The sequence below is a fragment of the Triticum urartu genome, chromosome 4, assembly GCF_003073215.2.
Source record: "Triticum urartu cultivar G1812 chromosome 4, Tu2.1, whole genome shotgun sequence".
NCBI classification, from domain to species: Eukaryota; Viridiplantae; Streptophyta; class Magnoliopsida; order Poales; family Poaceae; genus Triticum; species Triticum urartu.
In genome coordinates this window covers 150,949,864-150,976,093 of record NC_053025.1, presented here as the reverse complement: position 1 = coordinate 150,976,093, position 26,230 = coordinate 150,949,864, and positions in this window count along the sequence as shown.

Sequence of the window (26,230 nt, the reverse complement as noted above, 5' to 3'; positions counted from 1 at the left end):
ATCCGAATTACCAGGGTTCTTTGATAGGTTGTTACTGCGAGCTAGCTAGCTGTCTTCTCCCGCGTGAAAGCGGGTCATGAGTGTCGTGAGGGCTGCCATGGATTTTGGCTTTTCCTGTCCCAGGTGCCGGGCAAGCCACTCGTCGCGGATGTTATGCTTGAAGGCTGCTAGGGCCTCTGCATCCGGACAGTCGACTATCTGGTTTTTCTTAGTTAGGAACCGTGTCCAGAATTGTCTGGCTGATTCTTCTGGCTGCTAAATTATGTGGCTTAAGTCGTCGGTGTCCAGCGGTCGCACGTAAGTGCCCTGGAAGTTGACAAGGAATGCGGCTTCCAGGTCCTCCCAAGAACCGATTGAGTCTGCTGGCAAGTTGTTAAGCCAATGCCGAGCCGGTCCTTTAAGTTTGAGCGGGAGGTACTTGATGGCGTGGAGATCATCGCCGCGTGCCATGTGGATGTGAAGGAGATAATCCTCAATCCATACCGCCGGATCTGTGGTGCCATCGTATGATTCGATGTTTACGGGTTTGAAGCCCTCTGGGATTTGATGATCCATTATTTCATTTGTGAAGCATAGCGGGTGTGCGGCGCCTCTGTACTGGGCTATATCACGACGCAGCTCGAAAGAGCTATGTCTGTTGTGTTCGGCCCGGCCGGATTTGTTGTATCCATCCTGAAGATCATTGTCACATGCCATAGGGCGCCTGCGCGATTCGTAGATCGATCTTGTTTGTCTTGCCTTATCCTCCAGTATGTCCCGCAGGTCGGGTGCATTTTCCCGTGCCTTAGTTGTGCGGCGTCGGGGCGTGGCTTGGGTGGAAGGCTGAGAGGCCTCTCTGTCGTGGCCGCGAGGTGGCCGGTTTGGCATGTCATGCGCTGGTGATGTAGGTTCTTCCTCTTCTGATCGGGGTAGTGGCCTGCGCTTCGGTTAACTCTTGGAGGGGCGTTCGAGTTCATACTCTTCGGCCGCAAGGTCTTCAGTCCATCTGTAAGCTAGCAATTCTTGGGCAGCTCTAAGCTGTTGCTACTTTTTCTTGAGGCTGCTTGCCGTGGCTAAAAGCCTGCGTTTAAAACGCTCTTGTTCGGCAGGGTCTGATGGTATGACGAATTCGTCGTCATCGAGGCTTGCCTCGTCTTCGGAGGGAGGCGTATAGTTATCATCCTCGACCTCTCGGTCTGCCGCTCTCTCATGAGGGCTGGCTTTTCCATCTTCCTGTGCCGAATCTTGCTGGGGTGGGTGTTCTTCGGTGTTATCTGGGGTAGTATTATCTCCCGTGCCGGAATCACCGTTTGTGCTTTGGCGGGATTTAGAGCGGCGCCGCTGACGTCGGCGCTTTGGCTGTTTCTTGGGGGTGTCATCCCCCATTGCTCCATCGCCATCTCCGTCTTTTGGAGTATCCACCATGTATATGTCATATGACGAGGTGGTGTTCCAGCGCCCTATAGGTGCTGGTTCCTGTTCGTCTCCTATATCGTCGTCCATGTCGTCGATGTCTTCGGAGCCGAAGTCAAGTATGTCGGTTAAATCGTCGACAGTGGCTACAAAGTGGGTGGTGGGTGGGTTTTGAATTTCCTCACCGTCCGTATCCCACCCTTGCTGACCGTAGTTCGGCCAGGGCTCTCCTGATAAAGAGAGAGACTTAAGAGAATTCATGATATCGCCAAGAGGCGAATGCTGAAAGATGTCCGCGGCGGTGAACTCCATTACTGGCGCCCAATCGGATTCGATTGGCAGGGGTGCGGGGGGCTCGGAGTTCGGAGAGGAATCCGGCTCCTTGGAGTCACGGGCCACGCGGAGTGCGGGGCTGGAGTTCGGCTCGATCGCCTCTGAGATCGCAGCCCCTGAGGCAGCGTCCAACTGCTGCTCCTCGATCGGCGCAGTAGGTTCTGAATCAATGGTCGAAACCGATGCGTGTGCGGCCTCCAAGGCGCTGTTCGAAAGCAGAGCTATATCATGCCCGTCGAGACAGTGCGGCACGCTTGGTTGTGGCTCGAATCCGTCGAAGATCAAGTCCCTGCGGATGTCAGCCGTGTAGTTTAGGCTTCCAAACCTGACCTGATGGCCAGGGACGTAGCTTTCGATCTGCTCAAGGTGGCCAAGCGAATTGGCCCGCAGTGCGAAGCCGCCGAAGATGAAGATCTGTCCGGGGAGAAAAGTCTCACCCTGGACCGCATCGTTATTGAAGACCGAAGGAGCCATTGGGCCTAAAGGCGACGACACAGAGGAACTCTCAATGAAAGCACCAATGTCGGTGTCAAAACCGGCGGATCTCGGGTAGGGGGTCCCGAACTGTGCGTCTAGGCCGGATGGTAACAGGAGACTGGGGACACTTTGTTTTACCCAGGTTCGGGCCCTCTCGATGGAGGTAAAACCCTACTCCTGCTTGATTAATATTGATGATATGGGTAGTACAAGAGTAGATCTACCACGAGATCAAGGAGGCTAAACCCTAGAAGCTAGCCTATGGTATGATTGTGTATGGAGTTGATTCTGTCCTACGGACTACAACCCTCCGGTTTATATAGACACCAGATAGGGTTAGGGTTACACAGAGTCGGTTACAATGGTAGGAGATCTTGAATATCTGCGTCACCAAGCTTGCCTTCCATGCCAAGGAAAGTCCCCTCCAGACATGGGACGAAGTCTTCAATCTTGTATCTTCATAATCCAGGAGTCCAGCTGAAGGTATAGTCCGGCTATCCGAACACCCCCTAATCCAGGACTCCCTCAGCGACTTAGAGTGATCCAGATCAGTGTTAAAGCTAGCATCAACGTAACCATATATGATGAGCTCTTTGTCACCTCCATAAACAAGAAACATATCCTTGGTCCTTTTTAGGTACTTCAGGATGTTCTTGACCGCTGTCTAGTGACCCACTCCTGGATTACTTTGGTACCTCCCTGCCAAACTTATGGCAAGGCACACATCAGGTCTGGTACACAACATATCATACATGATAGAACCTATGGCTGAGGCATAGGGAATGACTTTCATTTTTTCTCAATCTTCTGAAGTGGACGGGCTTTGAGTCTAACTCAACTTCACACCTTGTAACAAAGGCAAGAACCATTTCTTTGACTGATCCATTTTGAACTTCTTCAAAACTTTATCAAGGTATGTGCTTTGTGAAAGTCCTATTAAGCATCTTGATCTATCCCTATAGATCTTGATGCCTAATATATTTCACCGAGGTATTTCATTGAAAAACTTTTATTCAACTATCCTTTTATGCTATCCAGAAATTCTATATCATTTCCAATCAACAATATGTCATCTACATATAATATCAAAAATGCTACAAAGCTCCCACTCACTTCCTTGTAAATACAGGCTTCACCAAAAGTCTATATAAAACCACATGCCTTGATCACTTCATCAAAGCGTATATTCCAACTCCGAGATGCTTGCACCAGTCCATAGATGGATCGCTGGAGTTTGCACACTTTGTTAGCACCTTTAGGATTGACAAAACCTCCTGGTTGCATAATATACAACTCTTCTTTAAGAAATCCATTAAGGAATGCAGTTTTGACGTCCATTTGCCATATTTCATAATCATAAAATGTGGCAATTGCTAACATGATTTAGACTGACTTGAGCATCGCTACGGGTGAGAAGGTCTCATCGTAGTCAACCCCTTGAACTTGTCGGAAACCTTTTGTGACAAGTCGATCTTTGTAGATGGTGACATTACCATCAGCGTCTGTCTTCTTCTTGAAGATCCATTTATTCTCAATGGCTTGCCGATCATCGGGCAAGTCCGCCAAAGTGCACACTTTGTTCTCATACATGGATCCTATCTCAGATTTCATGGCCTCAAGCCATCTATCGGAATCTGGGCTCATCATAGCTTATTCATAGTTCGTAGGTTCGCCATGGTCTAGTAACATGACTTCTAGGACAGGATTACCGTACCATTCTCGCGCAGAACATGCTCTGTTCGACCTACGAGGTCCAGTAGTAACTTGATCTGAAGTTTCATGATCATCATCATTAGCTTCCTTACTAGTTGGTGTAGGCATCACGGGAACTGATTTGTCTGATGTGCTACTCTCCAATTCGAGAGAAGGTACAATTACCTCATCAAGTTCTACTTTCCTCCCAGTCACTTCTTTCAAGAGAAATTCCTTCTCTAGAAATGTCCATTCTTTGCCACAAAAATCTTGCCTTCAGATCTGTGGTAGAAGGTGTACCCAATTGTTCCCTTAGGGTATCCTATGAAGATGCACTTCTTCGATTTGGCTTCAAGCTTATCAGGTTGAAGCCTTTTGACATAAGTGTCGCAATGCAAAACTTTAAGAAACGACAACTTAGGTTTCTTGCCAAACCATAGTTCATATGTTGTCGTCTCAACGGATTTAGAGGGTGACCTACTTAACGTGAATGCGGTTGTCTCTAATGCATAACCCCAAAACGATAGTGGTAAATTGGTAAGAGACATTAAAAATGCACCATATCTAATAAAGTCGGTTACAACGTTCGGACACACCACTATGCTGTGGTGTTCCAGGTGGCGTGAGTTGTGAAACAATTCCACATTGTTTTAAATGAAGGCCAAACTCGTAACTCAAACATTCGCCTCTGTTGGCGTCCTGGGAATGGGGGTACCTAGACTTGCCTGCCTGCGGCCCATGGCATGACTCCACCAGTGGCCTGGTACGACCCATCTTCATCAACAAACACTCAAGACCCTCGCGAGGGGCCAAGCCTCGCGAGGCAGACAACACAAGACCTCCTTAGGGGCAGCCTCACTAAGCTGGCTCATGAGGAGCGGAGAGATCAAGGTGAGGGGCACCTCATGAGGTTTCCGTGAAGTGAGCCATGACGACCAAGGCCAGGCGAGCACCAGAGTGCATAGAGTACTGGTTGCCTCTTTGGTGCTAAAGAGGCACGTGCATGCGAGGAGTCCCGAGGCATCAGGCAAAGGTTTCCATATCGGTGGAACGAGACCAAGACCAGAAGGATAGCAGGATGGAGGTCATCACGGAGCCCACGATAGCGTCACCACCAGAGCCTTTGGCAAGCGAAGACCGCCTTTTGTTAGGATAGCTTGTACTAACTATCCCCCTTCAAATTGGCCATTGTGGGATCCCTTCCCGCCTAATATTTGGGAAGAGGACCAGGGCCTCTATAAATAGGACTAGCCACCACCGTGGGAGGCATCTCATGAGATCTGGAGAGGAACCAGACCATCCACACACACACAAGCTCATCGAGCTCAAGAACACCTCCCCTCAGGAGGCAGTTCTTCCCTTGTACTTGTTCATCCCCAGCCTATAAGGCAATCCACAAAACCACACTGGAGTAGGGTATTACACTGCAACAGTGGCCTGAACTAGTATAAACTCTTATGTCTCTTGTTCCTCGGGTTCGGCGAGCTAGGCTTTGAGATCGTGGTGAGAGTGTGAGCTAGGGGGAGAGATTTTCGTGCGCACCCCATAGTTCAAACCTCAAGGGTTTTGTCAGAACCCGTAATCCAACATTTGGTGCGCCAGGTAGGGGTGCGCCGAAGCCTCTCTTCCGTCAGCTGATCCGCCAACACCCCGCGGTCTCGATGTCCGGCGACCCGAGGACCAACACCGACCAGTGGGCTTCTTGGCCGATCAGGGCGGCAACGTCCGCCCAAGGAAACCTCAACTCCGTGCTCCAGACAGCCCACACACCGCTGAACGTCACAGGTCGCGGGCGGCGCAGACCGACGCCTTTCACCCTCACACCGTGGCGTGCGTGGGCCGCCGCAAGATCCACAAGCTACAGAGCAGCGACGTCGCCACACACCCGACGAGAACAGGCGAACATGCGAGCCGCGCTCGTGGTGGCGCAGGAGCTGCTGCGGTGCCGGCTGGTGGAGAGCAGTCGCGACGCGTTGCATCTAGGGGTACGCCGCCTTTGTACTGCCTACTGACATCTCAAGTTGTGGCCAGGTCACACGACGAGCCTCGTTGTGCCCGCGTGCTCCCAGGTGCACCAGGAGGGCTCGCCAGTGTCAGCACAACCAGTGTTGCCGGAAATCCGGCCGTGCCCTTTCCTCCCCCGGGTGGCATAGGTGCAGGCGTTGCTCGTCATGGTCCCAATTGAGCGCCACCCTACAGCCACCAGGGAGGCGCATCAGGCTCGAAGGCGTGGGGCACAAGGCGCCTCAGCGGAGGTTCTGGAGAGGCAGCTCAGGAAGCCTATGTGCCCCACATGGTGGATCAGGAGTACACGCTAGAGGACGACCCCTGCATGTTCCTCGAGCCGGGCTAGGAAGAAGAGATGCTGGAAGCCGATGCCTTCCATGAGCCACCCAGGAGCCTCACCGACCCCGCCAACGCCGACCACCGCAGGGTACCACTGATATCTCAGGAGCAGGCTTACACTAACCATGGGTCGCAGGTGGACCAGGCCTCAGCAGTAGACAGCGACGCCAGTGCGGCAGCCCCACTCCAGTTAGGGGTAGCGGACTGGGGGCTGCACGGAAGGGGTCTAGATCAAGGCCCTCCCACATGTCGCGCGGGGAAAGGCGTCGCCCAGAGGTAGGTCCTCTGCCGGGGAGGCGCCGATGAGCCCTCCCCCGGCAGAGGGCCTGTGGTCGCCGAGGGCGCCGCTAGCGTCCCCTTCACCCCTTGGCATCATCCTGGTTTTCGGAGACCCCAACGGTGGTCGAGGGTGGCGCAAGGCGGGGCCCTCGTCTGGCGATATGAAGCAAGGCTCGCGCCTGTGAAGGTCTCCGCCCATGACACTCTCATGTAATAATGAGTGGGGCTGTACACGCCTCAGAGTGTCCGGAGAGCCACCCTCGGGCCTTGGGGCTCCCGCCCAAGTCCTAGTGGAAGCACCATGCTTAGCACCGGTCATCGACACTGTCCCCCAATGACTATGCTCCCGGCCAGTGAAAGCAATAGGCTCTGCGCTAGTGACAAGACAAGAAGAGTAGCTAGGTGCCGAACGCGGCCATTTGCTTTCAACCCCTTTTTTGTAGCTCGATTTGCCGCCTTTTGGATTTGAACACTTAATCGTATTTTCATTGGCAAGCATGGGGGCATCTTTTCTCGTTCATGTTGATTTCTTGAGTTTTCTAGCTCCGGGCCTTGTTTTGAGGCTAGCGCCTACTGCCCGCCCCCTTTACGAGCACCTCACGAGCGGGGGGTGGGCGTCGTATGCGCACGCATCTCACCGTGATCTAACGCTCGTCTCTCACAAGGCCCTCTCGGTCGGACCAACGGGCTCCTTAGAAGCCCATGAAGGAAATATGCCCTAGAGGCAATAATAAAGTTGTTATTTATATTTCCTTATATCATGATAAATGTTTATTATTCATGCTAGAATTGTATTAACCAGAAACTTAGTACATGTGTGAATACATAGACAAACAGAGTGTCCCTAGTATGCCTCTACTTGACTAGCTCGTTAATCAAAGATGGTTAAGTTTCCTAGACATAGACATGTGTTGTCATTTGATGAATGAGATCACATCATTAGAGAATGATGTGATGGACTAGACCCATCTGTCAGCTTAGCACTATGATCGTTTAGTTTATTGCAATTGCTTTCTTCATGACTTATATATGTTCCTATGACTATGAGATTATGTAACTCCCGAATACCGGAGGAACACTTAGTGTGCTATCAAACGTCACAACATAATTGGGTGACTATAAAGATGCTCTATAGGTGTCTCCAATGGTGTTTGTTGAGTTGGCATAGATCGAGATTAGGATTTGTCACTCCGTGTATCGAAGAGGTATCTCTGGGCCCTCTCGGTGATGCACATCACTATAAGCCTTGCAAGCAATGTGACTAATGAGTTAGTTGCGGGATGTCGCATTACGCAACGAGTAAAGAGACTTGCCAGTAACGAGATTGAACAAGGTACTGAGATACCGACGTTCGAATCACGGGCAAGTAACATACTGATGACAAAGGGAACAACATATGTTGTTATGCGGTTTTACCGATACAGATCTTCGTAGAATATGTAGGAACCAATATGAGCATCCAGGTTCCGCTAATGGTTATTGATCGGAAGTGAGTCTCGGTCATGTCTACATAGTTCTCGAACCCATAGGGTCCGCACGCTTAACGTTCGATGATGATTTGTATTATGAGTTATGTGATTTGATGTACCGAAGGTTGTTCGGAGTCTCGGATGAGATTATGGGCATGATGAGGAATGGTCGAGACGTAAAGATCGATATATTGGAAGGCTATATTCGGACATCGGAAAGGTTCTGAGTGGTTCGGGTATTTTTCGGAGTACCGGAGAGTTACGGGAATTCACCGTGGGTAGTATTGGGCCTTCATGGGCCTTAGTGGAAAGGAGAGAAGGGCCACAAGGGGAGGTCGCGCCCCCCCATGGGCTGGTCCAAATTGGACTAGGGAGGGGGCGGCACCCCCCTCATTCCTTCCTTCTTCTTCTCCGACATGGACTAGGAAAGGGGGAAACCTACTCCTACTAGGAGTTGGAATCCCCCCCTTGGGCACGCCTCTTGTGGCCAGCCGTCCTCCTCCTCCCCTCCTTTATATACGGGGGAGGGGGCACCCCGTAGACACACAAGTTGATTGTTTAGCCATGTGCGGTGCCCCCCTCCATAGATTTCCACCTCGGTCATATCGTTGTAGTGCTTAGGCGAAGCCCTGTGTCGGTAACTTCATCATCACCGTCATCAGGCCGTCGTGCTAATGAAACTCTCCCTTGACCTCAGTTGGATCTAGAGTTCGTGGGACGTCACCGAGCTGAACGTGTGCAGATCGCGGAGGTGTCGTACCTTCGGTGTTAGGATCGGTCGGATCATGAAGACGTATGACTACATCAACCGCATTGTCATAACGCTTCCGCTTATGGTCTACGAGGGTACTTGGACAACACTCTCCCCTCTTGTTGCTATGCATCACCTAGATGGATCTTGCGTGTGCGTAGGAATTTTTTTGAAATTACTGCATTTCCCCAACAGTGGTATCAGAGTCAGGTCTATGCGTAGATGTTACATGCACGAATAGAACACAAAGGAGTTGTGGGCATGGGTATATATATATATATAGCTTGTCGTGACTAGTTGTTTCTTGATTTGGCGGTATTGTTGGATGAAGCGGCCCGGACCGACATTATATGACCGCGTTCATGAGACTGGTTCTACCGACGTGCTTTGCACACAGGTGGCTGGCGGGTGTCAATTTCTCCAACTTTATTTGAATCAGATTCAATGAATAGGGTTCTTTCTAAATATCAAAAAGCAATCACTATACCGCGTTGTGGTTTTTGATGCGTAGGTAAGAACGGTTCTTGCTAAGCCCGTAGCAGCCACGTAAAAACTTGCAACAACAAAGTAGAGGCCGTCTAACTTGTTTTTGCAGGGCATGTTGTGATGTGATATGGTCAAGGCGTGATTATATAAATTGTTGTATGAGATGATCATGTTTTGTAACACAGTTATCGGCAACTGGCACGAGCCGTATGGTTGTCGCTTTATTGTATGAAATGCAATCGCCATGTAATTGCTTTACTTTATCACTAAATGGTAGCGACAGTCGTAGAAGGAATAGTTGGCGAGACGACAACGATGCTTCGATGGAGATCAAGGTGTCAAGCCGGTGATGATGGTGATCATGACGGTGCTTTGGAGATGGAGATCAAAGGCACAAAATGACGATGACCATATCATATCACTTATATTGATTTCATGTGATGTTTATCCTTTATGCATCTTATTTTGCTTAGTACAGCGATAGCATCATAAGATGATCTCTCACTAAATTTCAAGGTATAAGTGTTCTCGCTGAGTATGCACCATTGCTACAGTTCGTCGTGCCGAGACACCACGTGATGATCGGGTGTGATAAGCTCTATGTTCATATACAATGGGTGCAAGCTAGTTTTGCACAAGCAGAATACTCGGGTTAAACTTGACGAGCCTAGCATATGTAGATATGGCCTCGGAACACTGAGACCGAAAGGTCAAGCGTGAATCATATAGTAGATATGATCAACATAGTGATGTTCACCATTGAAAACTACTCCATCTCACGTGATGATCGGACAGGGTTTAGTTGATATGGATCACGTGATCACCTAGATGATTAGAGGGATGTCTATCTAAGTGGGAGTTCGTAAGTAATATGATTAATTGAACTTTAATTTATCATGAACTTAGTTCCTGATAGTATTTTGCATGTCTATGTTGTTGTAGATAAATGGCATGTGTTGTTATTCCGTTGAATTTTAATGCGTTCCTAGAGAAAGCTAAGTTGGAAGATGATGGTAGCAACTACACGGACTGGGTCAGTAACTTGAGGATTATCCTCATTGTTGCACAGAAGAATTACGTCCTGGAAGCACCGCTAGGTGCCAAACCAGCTGCAGGAGCAACTCCATATGTTATGAACACCTGGCAGAGCAAAGCTAATGACTACTCGATAGTTCAGTGTGCCATGCTTCACGGCCTAGAACCGGGACTTCAACGACGTTTTGAACGTCATGGAGCATATGAGATGTTCCACGAGTTGAAGTTAATATTTCAAGAAAACGCCCGGATTGAGAGATATGAAGTCTCTAATAATTTCTACAGCTCCAAAATGGAGGAGAATAGTTCTGTCTATGAGCACATACTCAGAATGCCTGGGTACCACAATCACTTGACTCAGCTGGGAGTTAATCTTCCGGTCGATAGTGTCATTGACAGAGTTCTTCAATCACTACCACCAAGCTACAAAAGCTTTGTAATGAACTATAATATGCAAGGGTTGGATAAGACAATTCCCGAGGTCTTCGCGATGCTAAAAGTTGCGGAGGTAGAAATCAAGTAGGAGCATCAAGTGTTGATGGTCAACAAGACCACAAGTTTCAAGAAAAAGGGCAAAGGGAAGAAGGGGAACTTCAAGAAGAACGCGAGCAAGTTGCTGCTCAAGTGAAGAAGCCCAAGTCTGGACCTAAGCCCAAGACTGAGTGCTTCTACTACAAAGGGACTGGTCACTGGAAGCGGAACTGCCCGAAGTATTTGGCGGATAAGAAGGATGGCAAAGTGAAAGGTATATTTGATATACATGTTATTGATGTGTACCTTACTAATGCTCGCAGTAGCGCCTGGGTATTTGATACTGGTTCTGTTGCTAATATTTGCAACTCAAAACAGGGGCTAAGGATTAAGGGAAGATTTGCTAAGGACAAGGTGACGATGCGCGTGGGAAATGGTTCCAAAGTCAATGTGATCGCTATCGGCACACTACCTCTACATCTACCTTCGGGATTAGTTTTAGACCTGAATAATTGTTATTTGGTGCCAGATTTAAGCATGAACATTATATCTGGATCTTGTTTGATGCTGGACGGTTATTCATTTAAATCAGAGAATAATGGTTGTTCTATTTATATGAGTAATATCTTTTATGGTCATACACCCTTGATGAGTGGTCTATTTTTACTAAATCTTGATAGTAGCGATACGCATATTCATAGTATTGAAGCCAAAAGATACAAGTTTAATAATGATAGTGCAACTTATTTGTGGCACTACCGTTTAGGTCATATTGGTGTAAAGCGCATGAAGAAACTCCATGCCGATGGGCTTTTGGAATCACTTGATGCTTTCGAACCATGCCTCATGGGCAAGATGATTAAAACTCCGTTCTTCGAAACAATGGAACGAGCAACAAAATTATTGGAAATAATACATACTGATGTATGCGGTTCGATGAGTGTTGATGCTCATGGCGGGTATCATTATTTTCTGACCTTCACAGATGATTTGAGAAGATATGGGTATGTCGACTTGATGAAACATAAGTCTGAAACATTTGAAAAGTTCATAGAATTTCAGAGTGAAGTGGAAAATCATCGTGACAAGAAAATTAAGTTTCTATGATCTGATCGTGGAGGTGAATATTTGAGTTATGAGTTTGGTCTTCATTTGAAACAATGCGGAATAGTTTTGCAACTCACGCCACCTGGAACACCACAACATAATGGTATGTCCGAACATAGTAACCGCACTTTATTAGATATGGTGTGATCTATGATGTCTCTTACTGATTTACTGCTATCGTTTCGGGGTTATGCTTTAGAGACGGCTGCATTCACGTTAAAAAGGGCACAATCTAAATCCATCGAGACGACACCGTGGTTTAGCAAGAAACCTAAGCTGTCATTTCTTAAAGTTTGGGGTTGCGATGCTTATGTGAAAAAAGTTTTCAACCTGATAAGCTCAAACCAAAATTGGAGAAGTGTGACTTCATAGGATACCCAAAATAAACTGTTGGGTACACCTTCTATCACATATCCGAAGGCAAGATCTTTGTTGCTAAGAGTGGATCCTTTCTAGAGAAGGATTTTCTCTCAAAAGAAGTGAGTGGGTGGAAAGTAGAACTTGATGAGGTAATTGTACCTTCTCCCGAATTGGAAATTAGTTCATCACATAAATCAGTTCCAGTGATGCCTACACCAATTAGTGAGGAAGTTAATGATGATGATCATGAAACTTCTGATCAAGTTACTACCAAACCTCATAGGTCAACCAGAGTACGTTTCACACCAGAGTGGTACGGTAATCCTGTTCTGGAAGTCATGTTACTTGACCATGATGAACCTACGAACTATGAGGAAGCGATGGTGAGCCCAGATTTCGCAAAATGGCTTGAGGCCATGAAATCTGAGATGGGATCCATGTATGAGAACAAAGTGTGGACTTTGGTTGACTTGCTCGATGATCGGCACGCCATAGAGAATAAATGTATCTTCAAGAAGAAGACTGACGCTGACGGTAATGTTACTGTCTACAAAGCTTGAATTGTTGCGAAAGGTTTTCGACAAGTTCAAGGAGTTGACTATGATGAGACCTTCTCACCCGTAGCGATGCTTAAGTCCGTCCGGATCATGTTAGCAATTGCCGCATTCTATGATTATGAAATTTGGCAAATGGATGTCAAAACTGCATTCCATAATGGATATCTTAAAGAAGAGTTGTATATGATGCAACCATAAGGTTTTGTCGGTCCAAAAGGTGCTAACAAAGTGTGTAAGCTCCAGCGATCCATTTATGGACTGGTGTAAGCATCTCGGAGTTGGACTATACGCTTTGATAGTGTGATCAAAGCATATGGTTTTATACAGACTTTTGGAGAAGCTTGTATTTACAAGAAAGTGAGTGGGATCACTACAGCCTTTCTGATAAGTATATGTGAATGACATATTGTTGATCGGAAATGATGTAGAATTTTCTGGAAAGCATAAAGGAGTGTTTTTCAATGAGTACATACCTTGACAAGTCTTTTGAAGCAGTTCAAAATGGAATAGTTAAAGAAGGAGTTCTTGCCTGTGTTGCAAGGTGTGAAGTTGAGTAAAGACTCAAAACCCGACCACGGTAGAAAATAGGAAGAGAGTGAAAAGTCATTCCCTATGCCTCAGTCATAGGTTCTATAAAGTATGCTATGTACCAGACCTATTGTAAGGGAGTACAATAGTGATCTTGGAGTAGATCACTGGACTGCGGTCAAAATTATCCTTAGAGGACTAAGGAAATATTTTTCAGTTATGGAGGTGATAAAAGAGTTCGTCGTGAAGAGTTACGTCGATGCAAGCTTTTGACACCGATCTAGATGACTCTAAGTATCGATCTAGATACATATTGAAAGTGGGAGCAATTTGCTAGAGTAGCTCCATGCAGAGTATTGTAGACATAGAAATTTGCAGAATACATACAAATCTGAATGTTGCAGACCCATAGACTAAACTTCTCTCACAAGCAAAACATGATCACTCTTTGGGTGTTAATCACATAGCGATGTGAACTAGATTATTGACTCTAGTAAACCCTTTGGGTATTAGTATGTGAAGTACTCACATAAAGATGTGAACTATTGGTGTGAAATCCCATGATGATGTGAACTAGATTATTGACTCTAGTGCAAGTGGGAGACTGAAGGAAATATGCCCTAGAGGCAATAATAAAGTTGTTATTTATATTTCCTTATATCATGATAGATGTTTATTATTCATTCTAGAATTGTATTAACCGGAAACTTAGTACATGTGTGAATACATAGACAAACAGAGTGTCCCTAGTATGCCTCTACCTGACTAGCTCGTTAATCAAAGATGGTTAAGTTTCCTAGCCATAGATATGTGTTGTCATTTGATAAACTGGATCACATCATTAGAGAATGATGTGATGGACTAGACCCAACCGTTAGCTTAGCACTATGATCATTTAGTTTATTGCTACTGCTTTCTTCATGACTTATACATGTTCCTATGACAATGAGATTATGCAACTCCCGAATACCGGAGGAACACTTAGTGTGCTATCAAACGTCACAACGTAACTGGGTGACTATAAATATGCTCTACAGGTGTCTCCAATGGTGTTTGTTGAGTCGGCATAGATCGAGATTAGGATTTGTCACTCCGTGTATCGGAGAGGTATCTCTGGGCCCTCTCGGTAATGCACATCACTATAAGCCTTACAATAAATGTGACTAATGTGTTAGTTTTAGTATGTTGCATTACGGAACTAGTAAAGAGACTTGCCGGTAACGAGATTGAACTAGGTATTGAGATACCGACGATCGAATCTCGGGCAAGTAACATACCGATGACAAAGGGAATAATGTATGTTGTTATGCGGTTTGACCAATAAAGCTCTTCGTAGAATATTTAGGAACCAATATGAGCATCCATGTTCCGCTATTGGTTATTGATCGGAAGTTAGTCTCGGTCATGTCTACATAGTTCTCGAACCCGTAGTGTCCGCACGCTTAACGTTCGATGACGATTTGTATTATGAGTTATGTGATTTGATGTACCGAAGGTTGTTTGGAGTCCCGGATGAGATCACGGACATGACGAGGAGTCTCAAAATGGTCGATACGTAAAGATCGATATATTGGAAGGCTATATTCGGACATCGGAAAGGTTCTGAGTGGTTCGGGTATTTTTCGAAGTACCGGAGAGTTATGGGAATTCGCCGGGGGAAGTATTGGGCCTTCATGGGACTTAGTGGAAAGGAGAGAAGGGCCACAAGGGGTGGCCGCGCGCCCCCCATCGGCTGTTCCGAATTGGACTAGGGAGGGGCGGCGCCCCCCTCTTTCCTTCTCCCTCTCCTCTCCTTCCTTCTTCTCCTACATGGACTAGGAAAGGGGGAAACCTACTCCTACTAGGAGTAGGAATCCCACCTTGGGTGCGCCCCTTGTGGCCGACCCTCCTCCTCCTCCCCTCCTTTATATACGGGGGAGGGGGCACCCCATAGACAGACAAGTTGATTGTTTAGCCGTGTGCGGTGCCCCCCTCCACAGATTTCCACCTCAGTCACATCGTTGTAGTGCTTAGGTGAAGCCCTGCATCGGTAACTTCATCATCACCGTCATCACGCCGTCGTGCTAACGAAACTCTCCCTCGACCTCAGCTGAATCTATAGTTCGTGGGACGTCATCGAGTTGAACGTGTGCAGATCGCGGAGGTGCCATAGCTTCAGTGCTACGATCGGTCGGATCATGAAGATGTACGACTACATCAACCGCGTTGTCATAACGCTTCCGCATACGGTCTACAGGGGTACGTGGACAACACTCTCCCCTCTCGTTGCTATGCATCACCTAGATGGATCTTGCGTGTGAGTAGGATTTTTTTTGAAATTACTGTGTTTTCCCAACAGCCGGAAGCCTCACGAGCCCACGGAGGAATCCCCTTGGGAGAACTATACATCGACAACTACAAGGCCAGTCTGAGGCCCTCCTAGACTGAGGTAAGTTACTGCAGCAAGCTCGCTGAGGAACTTGAGAACTCAAAAAAGCACGACTTAAGTCTGGCTCAGGGAATAAAACAATAGTCATATTACATGAGGGGCTCCCCCTCCCCAAAATGCACTTACATCTTCGGGGGCCATGCCCAAACTTTTTGCACACAGGTTCAAAACAAGGAGCGCGGGCTCAATCGGACATGTCGCTCGCAGCATCTTCCGAATCACTCCCGAACATGCTACTCGCGTCGTCGCCAGCGTCGTTTTCACCATCATCGACCACATCGCCTTCATCCGCCACGACCACCACTGCATCGTTGTCAGAAGCGAAAGCTCTGACCAGAGCATCCACGTTGTCATCCCCCCAGCGCGCTAGGTTGTCCCGGATAGCTCTGGGCACTGGGGCGATGGCGACGTCGAAGTCGAAGTTGGGGTCGGCATTCTGAAGATGACTGAAGACGCAGGAAAACGCGCACCCAAGGAGGCCACAGCTCTTTTCGTCAACGAGCTCGTGAGCCCTCTGAGCACGGTCCTCCAGGCGCGTCACGACGTCGGTGAAGAAGCGAAGATGGTTGGCATAGTCTTCTACATGAGGATGAGGGGCGTATTCGTCGTAGATGATGCCAAGCGCCTGATTGGCCCTCACCCTGAGGTCCTGGAGCATGGGGCATGTGTTGCGCTGCAACGTCTGTCGGCGGATCGCCTCCTCCCTGCTCTGTGTCGGTGTACAAAAGTAGGGGCTCTCCTTTTGCACCCCTTTACTTGTGCATGGGCAGTCAAAGCTACGCCCACGGCCGCACAGAGCAGGGCAGAGGAGGGATGCCAAAGCGCAAGACAGCCAGAGCAACGCCAAAACCAGGAGCGCAAAGAAAGCAAGAGAGCAAGTTGGACTCCCCCGGCAAGACTCTTGCCGTGGTGGCTTCCGTGGCCCCAAGAAGATCCTTGCCGAGGCAACCTGCCTGACGCCAGCAGAGCGCGCCACCCTTGAGCCCCAGGGTTTCCAGCACCATCAACTATATTGGAACTAAGGCTCAGGAGGCACCTCCATGGTGGCATGCAGATCTTTGTAGAGATCATAAATACACAAGATCATATGAACTAGAAGACGATGATCCTTGGCGAGATCCTTGCCAAGGAAATCCACAAGACCCCCGGCAAGATCCTTGCTGGGACGACCGTGGTGCCGCAGTGGGGCCCTTGCCGGGCCCTCGGCAAGACCCTTGCTGATGATTTCTGCGGGGCCGCAGCTAGGCCCACGTCTGCCAAGACTCCATCGCTGCTCCCATGCAGCTGCTAGCACGACCTGTTGGACATGCGTCTATGTGGCAGCGTGCGGGCTTCACACCGACTCAGCAAGCACCTGCGTGGTGGCATGCAAATCTTCGTGAAGGCTCCGCCATCATGCCAGCCCAGCAGCCAGCCAACATGGCACTACAACGCCTCGTCATCTTGGACGCGCATCGAAGCCACGCAAGGCGGCGACAGCTGGGACGAGCTTCCTTGCCGTCCTCGATAAAGCAAGAGGGGCACGTCGGTAGTTCATTAAATGCATTTATCCGATGGTGCCAGAGAATAGACTCAGTCGCGATACACCTTTCCACCTCCTCTGTGCCACTGTGGCGACCCCTTTTGTCTATAAAAGGAGGCCCGAGTCGTACTGGAGGGGGATTCGGATCTTTTGAACTAGAGAGACACCGTACCTAGTTCAAGAACTCAAGAACACTCAAATATACATCAAAGCAAGACGAGGGTATTACGCGTCTCCGCGGCCCGAACGTGGGTAAACGATCCTTGTGCTGGCTGCTAGACCCACTCTTTGCACAACCCCAAGCCCGCCAACCGTAGAAGGGATCCCAGTGATCCCATAGGTGTCGTTTCCCCTCGACATCTCTGGCGCGCTAGGTTGGGGGTGCGCAGTTGTGAAAATCCGGTCTAGCAGTTAGTTTGGCAGTTCTTCATCGCCATGGCTCCCAAGAAGAAGACGCTCACAGCGATCGGTTCGTCAAGGGCCGAACGGCCCGTACCAGCGCGGGCGAGTGGTGGGGCGGTCACGGACGGAAGTCGAGGCGCGACCCGCAAACACCCGCATCGCTCTGGAAGCCAAAGCCTGGCGAGCGGCATCGTTCGTGCGCGAGACGACGGGCCGCACGCCACCAAATTGAAAGACGGTGCCGGCCCCCCAGCAGGCTGCGTGGGGCCCTCCAGGGGCAGCACGGCGACTTCCGAGGCACCTACACCGGCGCCCGCGACGCGCTCCTCCCAGGTTACGCGCGACGAGCAGCGTCACCCCACTGGTGACCCTCGGCACCGCTATGGGAAGAGTCCCGTGCATCATCCGCGGGACGTAGAAGCCCAACATGCATGCCGAGACGCTGGCGAAAAAGGTGCATGGCTGCCAGGCCGTGATAGAGCTCCTTCTAACGTGGTTAGGAGTCGGAGCGCGTCACAGTCCACACAGCTTTCGCCACCACCCACACTAGGAGAAGCTTTGGCTCGCGCGCAGTTGCTCCTCGACTTGCCTCCTGCTCCGAAAAAGCTCGACGAGTGGAGAGACACCATCCAGAGCCTCGTTGCGGTTGCCAACAAAGATGAGCCGCAACCAGCGGGGCCCTCGGGCCAGCGTTCCGTCGAGCCACCACGTGCTAGTGGCGGAAGGATCGAAGGTGCTGCGGCCACAGTGCACTCTCCTCCCCCATGTCCATCGTCGCGGGTGCCGGTCCGTCGTGATGACGCTTGTGATAATATATCCATAGCGTCATCCGATCCACGGACCCACCGCGATCAACACCAAGTTCTTCGGGAGCAAGCCCGTGAGGACGCTCAAACCACCATCGAGCGTTCGCGCGATGCACGCCACCAATCAGATTGGCGGTCGAGGCCCACTATGGACCACCCAGCACTAGGAGGCTCTGGCGACCTACCCTACGAGGTGGGTTGCCCAGCCTTTACCCGTGAGCTGCGATAGTTCCAGTGGCGCTCCCACCGCACATTCAAGCCCGACGTTGGCAAGAAGTACAACGACAAGACACACCCGTCGGAGTTCCTTAGCATCTACACCATCGCGATGCAAGCTACTGGAGCACGCGAAGACAGGGTGCTTGCCAATTACTTCTCGTTGGCACTTAAACCCAATGTTATGTCATGGTTGATGCACTTGCCGGAGGATTCCATTTCTTCTTGGTCGGACTTGTGCCATGAGTTCATTGGCGCCTTTACCGGAGGCCACCAAGCTCATGGCCAGGCAAGCGATTTGCATATCATCCCACAGAAGGAAGGTGAAACCCTGCTCAACTACATATAGAGGTTCAGCCAGGTGCAATACAACATCCCAGATGTTCATTCCGCCGCTGTGATCAGCGCATTTCATCAGAATGTGTGCAACCGCAAGATGCATGAAGAGCTAACGATGAACAAGGTTAGAGATGTGGCCAAGCTTTATGTTCTGGCCAATAGGTGCGCTCGAGCTGAAGAGGGGAGGAAGTACCCCGGCGAGGACGCCGGCGCGGAAACTGACTCCACAGACGAAGGCATAGCCACCCCGACGAAGAAGGGCCGGCACCGCAACAGGAAGCGCAAGGGCAAGACCGTGCTTGCCATCGAGGGATCCTAGGACACCGGCGCTACCAAGAAGGCCAAGGCAGATGACCCTGACAAGGAAATTAACGGGTGCGCCGCTTGCCAGGCCTTGGCAGCTGTCGACAAGCAATACTGCAAGATCCACCACACCAAGGGCCACGACCTCCAGAACTGCTGGCAAGTCGAGCTACTTGTTGAGAAGAAAAAAGCTGAGTATGAGAGGAAGGCAAGGAGAAGGCCAGGATGGTGCCAAGAGATATGGCAAGAAGTATGAGTTCCAGAAGGCTACGAAGGCCATGTGCATCGACGGTGGTGCCTCGCTGCACACCTCTCACTGCCAACTCAAGCAGTGAGCGCGTGAGATCACAGAAGTGGAACCATCACTCGATACTCAGAAGGCGCTGAAGTGGTCCAGCATGCCTATCATTTTTGACACCGAGGACCACCCTGATCGCACAACTGCGGTCGGGTGTTTGCCGTTGTTGGTCTCACCAACAATATGCAACCTCAAGGTGACGAAGATGCTAGTTGACGGCGGGGCCAGTATGAACTTGATCTCGCCCGTTGTGATCAAAAGGATGCAGATTCTTGATGGAGACCTTGAAGAGACAGGCACGTTTCAAGGGGTCAACCCGGGGAGGAGTCAGCCGAAGGGTAAGCTCACGCTGCTCGTGATGTTTAGAGGTGAGTTAAACTACAGGACGAAGAGGGTTGTTTTCAATGTAGCCGAGATCCCCTTGCCTTACAACGGGATTCTTGGGCGCCCGACACTGGCCATGTTCATGGCGACGTCACATTACGCCTATAACACACTGAAGATGCCTGGGCCGATGACCATCATCACCGTCCCCTCCGATAAGAACGACACACTGATCTGCGCCAACCAACTCTAACGGGAAGTAGTTGCAGCGACTGCCGCCAAGGCACTTGCTCCTGTCGCTGGAGCCCCGGGAGAGAAGAAGACCGACAAGACCTCTCGCACCCACTCCGGCAAGCGCACCTCTTCGGAGTGTTGTGCTCCCGTCGAGGATGTGCCAGAGAGCTCTATCGGCAAGAGCAAGAAATCCAGAGCTGCACCACCAGAGACCAAGAAGGTGTCCGTCAAGGAGGATGGCATGGGAGGGGCTTTCATCATAAGCTCCACCCTAGACCACAAATAGGAAGGCACACTCGTCACCTTCCTACGGGCAAGTGTCGACGTGTTTGCATGGCAAGCATTCGACATCCCTGGCGTTCCTAGGGAGGTGATTGAGCACCATCTTGTTGTCTGTCCTCATGCACGACCCGTCAAGCTGAAGGTCAGGAAGCAAGATTTTGAATGGCAAGAGTTCCTTACGAAGGAGATCGAGAAGATGGAAGCGGCAGGCTTGGTGAGAGGAGTACTCCATCCGACGTGGTTGGCCAATCCGGTGGTGGTGCGCAAGGCAAATGGGAAGTGGAGGTTGTGTATTGACTACATAGATATTAATAAGGCTTGTCCCAAGGACCCTTTCCCGTTGCCACGCATTGACCAGATTGTTGACTCCATGACCGGGTGTGATCTGTTATCATTTCTTGAGGCCTACTCAGGATACCACCAGATCTTCATGACAAGAGAAGACGAAGAGAAGACAACATTCATCACCCCATGTGGTACGTATGGCTTTTTACGGATGCCTTTTGGGTTGAAGAGTGCTGGATCAACGTTTGCAAGGGAAGTCCAAATTGGTTTTGAGCCCCAGCTGCATAGAAATATGGAAGCTTATATGAATGACATACTGGTCAAAACCAAGGACAGGGCAATGCTTGTACAAGATTTGGAAGATACATTTGCAAATCTGCGCAAGATCAACCTCAAGTTGAACCCTGAGAAGTGTGTCTCTGGCGTTCCGTCCGGCAAACTTCTCGGGTTCTTTGTGTCACAACATGGGATCAAGGCGAATCCAGACAAGATCAAGGCTATTGAGCAGATTGAGGCGCCCAAGCGGATCAAGGATGTGCGTCGGCTCACAGGCTGCATTGCCGCCATGAGCAGATTCATCTCCAAGTCTGCTGAGCGTGCCCTTCCTGTTTTCAAAATTTCGAAAATGGCCGGCCCAAAGGAATGGACCCCAGAGGCCAAAGCAGCGCTGGAGGATTTGAAGAAGTACCTCTTCTCTACACCGATACTGGTTGTGCCCAAACCACAAGAGCTGTTGTTGCTATATCTAGTGGCAACGAATCAAGTGGTCAGTGTCGCGATAGTGGCACAGAGGGAGGTCAATGAAGAACAGTGGCAATGGCAGGACTGGCGGATGGTGAGCCAGAGCTCCCCCCGGTAGAGTCTGACGCTGGCAAGACAGGGCCTGTGCAACCAAACAAATTGGTGCAGAAGAAGAAGATGACGCAGCACCCAGTTTACTTTGTCAGCTCCCTCTTGCAGGGGGCTAGGTCAAGGTACTCTGGTGTGTAGAAGTTGCTCTTCGGCCTGCTTATGTCCTCGAGGAAGCTACATCATTACTTCCAGGCACATGAAATCACCGTCGTCACCCGCCTCCCGTTGCAACGGATATTGCATAACCCAGACGCAACCGGGAGGATTGTGGAGTGGGTCATGGAACTGTCGAGCTTTGGTTTGAAGTTTGAAAGTACTTCAACAATCCAGAGCAGAGTCTTGGTAGAGTTCATTGCCGAGTGGACCTCAATGCCCGATGAAGAGATCCAGGAGACCACCCTCCCCGACAAGGAGGCAGATCGCAACTGGATTATGTACTTTGACGGGGCTTTCTCGCTGCAAGGCGCCGGTGCTGGTGTGCTGCTTGTTGCACCCATTGGAGAGCACCTCAAGTATGTAATCTAGATGCACTTTCCCAGGGAGATGTCCTTGAACAACATTGTTGAATACGAGGGGTTGCTTGCCGGTCTCAGGATCGCAGCAGACCTTGGGATCAAGAAGCTCATCGTCGGGGGTGATTCATAGCTTGTCGTCAGGCAAGTCAATAAAGATTATCAAAGCCCGTTGATGGAGGCCTACGTAGATGAGGTGAGGAAGCTGGAAGAGCATTTTGACGGTATACAGGCGGAGCACATTGCCCGAGTGGAGAACGACATCGCCGACTACCTATCGAAAGGCGCCGCCTTCAAACTACCTATGGAACCAGGTACTTTTGTGATTCGGTTGACTCAACCATCTGTTGAACCATCAACTGAGCAGAACAAGCGAAGAAAATTAGGCCTTGGCAAGTACTTTCCCGCCAAGCTCCCAGGAGCTGCCGGCAAAGATGTTGCCGTGGACGCTGAGCCTGCCATGGGGCAACCGACTCCGGTGGGGCGTCAAGCCCTGGCTGTGGAGACAGCCGCTCCCATGGCAGAGGAAATGCCTTTAGTCCTTGCCGTCGAGCCCCAGGCTCCGGCATGGGCACATCATACCGTTCGATTCCTCCAAACAGGGGAACTCCCTGAGGGGCAGGAAGAAGCGGAGAAAGTAGCCCATCGGTCTGTCATGTATCAGTTCGTCGACGACGTCCTGTACAGGAAAAGACCAAACGGTGTGAAATTGAAGTGCATTCCCCGGGAGGAAGGACTGGAGCTGTTGGCAGAGATACACGGAGGCATATATGGCTCCCACATAGGGTCGAGGGCCCTTGCCGGCAAGACATTCCGGCAGGGTTTCTTCTGGCCCATTGCCCTCAAGGATGCAATGACACTAGTAACCAAGTGTGAAGCGTGTCGGTTCCATTCGAAGAAGCTTCATCAACCAGCTCAAGCCCTTTAAAAAATTCCTCTTCCCTGGCCATTTTCGGTCTGGGGGTTCGACATACTGGTGCCCTTCCCCCGAGCTGTCGGGGTCTTTGAGTACTTGTACGTTGCAATCGACAAGTTCACAAAGTGGTCAGAGGTGGAAGCGGTCAGGAAGGTGACGGTGCAATCAGCCGTCAAGTTCTTCAAGGGGCTAGTCTTCCGCTTTGGTGTGCCAAACAGAATCATCACCGACAATGGAACGCAGTTTACAAGCCACACCTTCATGAAGTACATCCAAGACCTCGGCAGCAAGGTCTGTTTTGCTTCTGTGGCACACCCACGGAGCAACGGCTACGTGGAGAGGGAAAATGCTGAAGTACTGCGAGGCCTACGGACAAAGACTTTTGACAGGCTGCACAAGAGCGGAAGGCGCTGGATTGATGAGTTGTCAGCGGTTCTTTGGTCAATTAGAACGACACCAAATCGAGCCACCATCCAGACACCCTTTGCCCTGGTATACGGGGCAGAAGCAGTTCTCCCCACGGAACTCACATACGGGTCACCTCGAGTGCTCGCTTATGACGAGCTTGAGCAAGAGCAGTTGCGGCAAGATGACGCGATGCTCCTTGAGGAAGATCGTCTTCGGGCGGCTGTGAGAGCAGCGCGCTACCAGCAAGCCTTGTGCCGCCACCATAGTCTCAAGGTTCGTGCTTGAAGCTTTGAGAAAGGCGACCTTGTTCTTCGGCATGTTAAATCGGCTAAGATTTCCAACAAGTTGACATCAAAGTGGGAAGGCCCTTATCGGGTAATACGAGTCACCAGGCCCGACGCAGTCCGCCTGGAGACCGAAGATGCTATTCCAGTGAGCAACTCCTGGAACATCGAACATCTTCGCAAGTTTTACCCATGAGGCGCGGTTGCCGGGCCCCCCGGCAAGCCATATTTTGTACAAGCCTTGCCGGCAAGGCATGTAACCCTCTGTACAAATCCAGGCGCAGACCCTGAGCATAAATAAATGAAGCGCTGGCGCCCTAAGTTTTAGCATGCATGCTAGGTTGAGTCTCTCCCTCGGTTAGGGTTATAGTGCTTAGCGGCGGCTAACCCCTAGCATAGAGGTAGAGTGTGCATCTCTCTGTTCCTTTCCGTCCTCTTTGGTTCGTAGGGTACACAGACATTTCTGCTGAGCTATTTGGAAGAAAGAGAACAGGCCGACGCCCCGACCCCGACAAGCCAAGGTTGCCGGGGGCTGCAGGTCTAAGGATCCGACCCCGACAAGCCAAGGTTGCCGGGGGGCTGCAGGTCTAAGGATCCAACCCCGACAAGGCAAGGTTGCCGGGGCTTCAGGTCTAAGGATCCAATCATGGAAAGCCAAGGTTGCCGGGGGCTGCGGCATCAGTTAAGTCTTTCTCCCCCACTCTGTGCCCCCGTATGAACCTTGAACGTATAAGGCTACGCTCGCTCTCGTACCATCTTGCTCCCTCTGTCCCGTGTCCGAAAAACTTACTTTGGGCCAGAACTTGGTTGTAGTGTGATGGAAAGAGGGCGAGCGAAGGGCCTAATCCTACTCGGCCCCTACCTCCGCCAAAGGGCGTGTGTGTAGCTGAGACATAGAGCAGTAGGACGGCGAGGCCTGTTGCTGGGATACAATGTTTATCTTAAGTAACTAGGATGCGTTCCTCGGTGTGGCCCTTGCCCACGCGCAAGCAAAATCCGGCAAACACCCTTCTTTTCATTCATACGTTGTAAACAAGTACAATTCATATGGAATGAGTACACGAGCGAGGGGATTACAAGATCTAGATTCTACTAAGGCCCGTAGGCTTACAAATTTAAAAAGGATAAGTGCCTTGTGATCCCCATTCTTGCCCTTTTCCTCCCAGGTGCGGCAGGTGAAGGAAAAAAGAAAGCGACGGGGAACGCGCCGATGGAGAGCTTGACGACGAAGGCCCTCGGCAGGGCGCATGGCCGAGGGAGGGGCAGCGCGGTCAGTCGGAGTCAGTGTTCCCCCGCTCGACACCCTCGTCGTCATTCTCGCTGTCCTCCTCGTCACTCCCTCTTGAGAAAGAGCCTTCATCATCGGAGGAGCTCTCCACACAGCACTTCAGGTGAGTTCTAGAGTCTCCAAAGACATTGACGGAGAGCAGGCCGTTCTCCATTAATTTGAAATAGAGAACAAGCCCCGCCATGAGGCTGTGGATACGAGCAAAATTCTTCCATCCGCGATGAAGATACATGACGTGAGGGGAGGGAAAGTCAAATCAACCTGCATGCCGCCGTTCCCGCAGCCCCTCATATGCAACCTCAGGGTATGGGGCGGATCGAACTCCATCTCCCAAGAAAATGGAGCATGGAGACGAAGGCGACGGCGCGGTGGGCGGCGCAACCTGATGAAGAAATCATGAGGATGGTCCCCGACGTGGCCCTCCATTGGAGGAGGCATCGCTGGCATAGGAAAGTCCGGTGCGCCGCCCCGTCCCCCTCTTCCCTGAGCACCACACCGACCTCAGCCTCGCCCCCTCCCCCTTCCTCTCATGGCCGGCTCCTCCGCCACGAGCTCTTGGGAAGGAGGGACGCGTTGTCGAGCAAACACCCTCGCAGCCACCGTCGAAGGGCCGACACCCCCTCCTGCCATGGCAGATGGAAGAACGGAGCCGAGGTGGGAGGAGAGGAATGGTGAAATATTATGGGCTGCCACCCCTCCCCCTTCTTATAAAGGGGCAGGGTCGGGGCCCGGCCACCCCACTCAGCCAATCCGGCCATCGGGGGCGCAGGGAATCAGGACCGACCCGCCGCTCCAATCAGCTATGACCTGGTTCCCCGCCCCGTTATTTAAGAACTGTACCCCCCCCCCCCCGCGCGTGTCCACCGCCTGCCACCTCGGGGGCAAGGGGGACACATGGCGAGCAAGAAGAAATGAAGGGGACGGGTGAGGCGACCATTCTCGACCCCGTGATCGCGGGGCGTGGGCGCCTTGAAGACCACGACCCAAGTCCACTCAGTAAATGAGCTGCGCCTCTGCGTTTTTTCCTTTTGGGGGGAAGGCGTGAGCCGCCTCTTTACCACGCTGTGATGCATGCGTGCGGAAACCTCCCCACGCATGATCCCCACATCACGCACGACCCCCCACGTTGCGCGGTCAACACGGGTCGTGGGGAAGCGCAGCGGCTGGAAAAGTTACTGCAGTAAAAATCCGCCCCACCTGCCCTCACACCGTTCTGGGCCTAGCCCAACAACGCGTCGCGCTTATGTA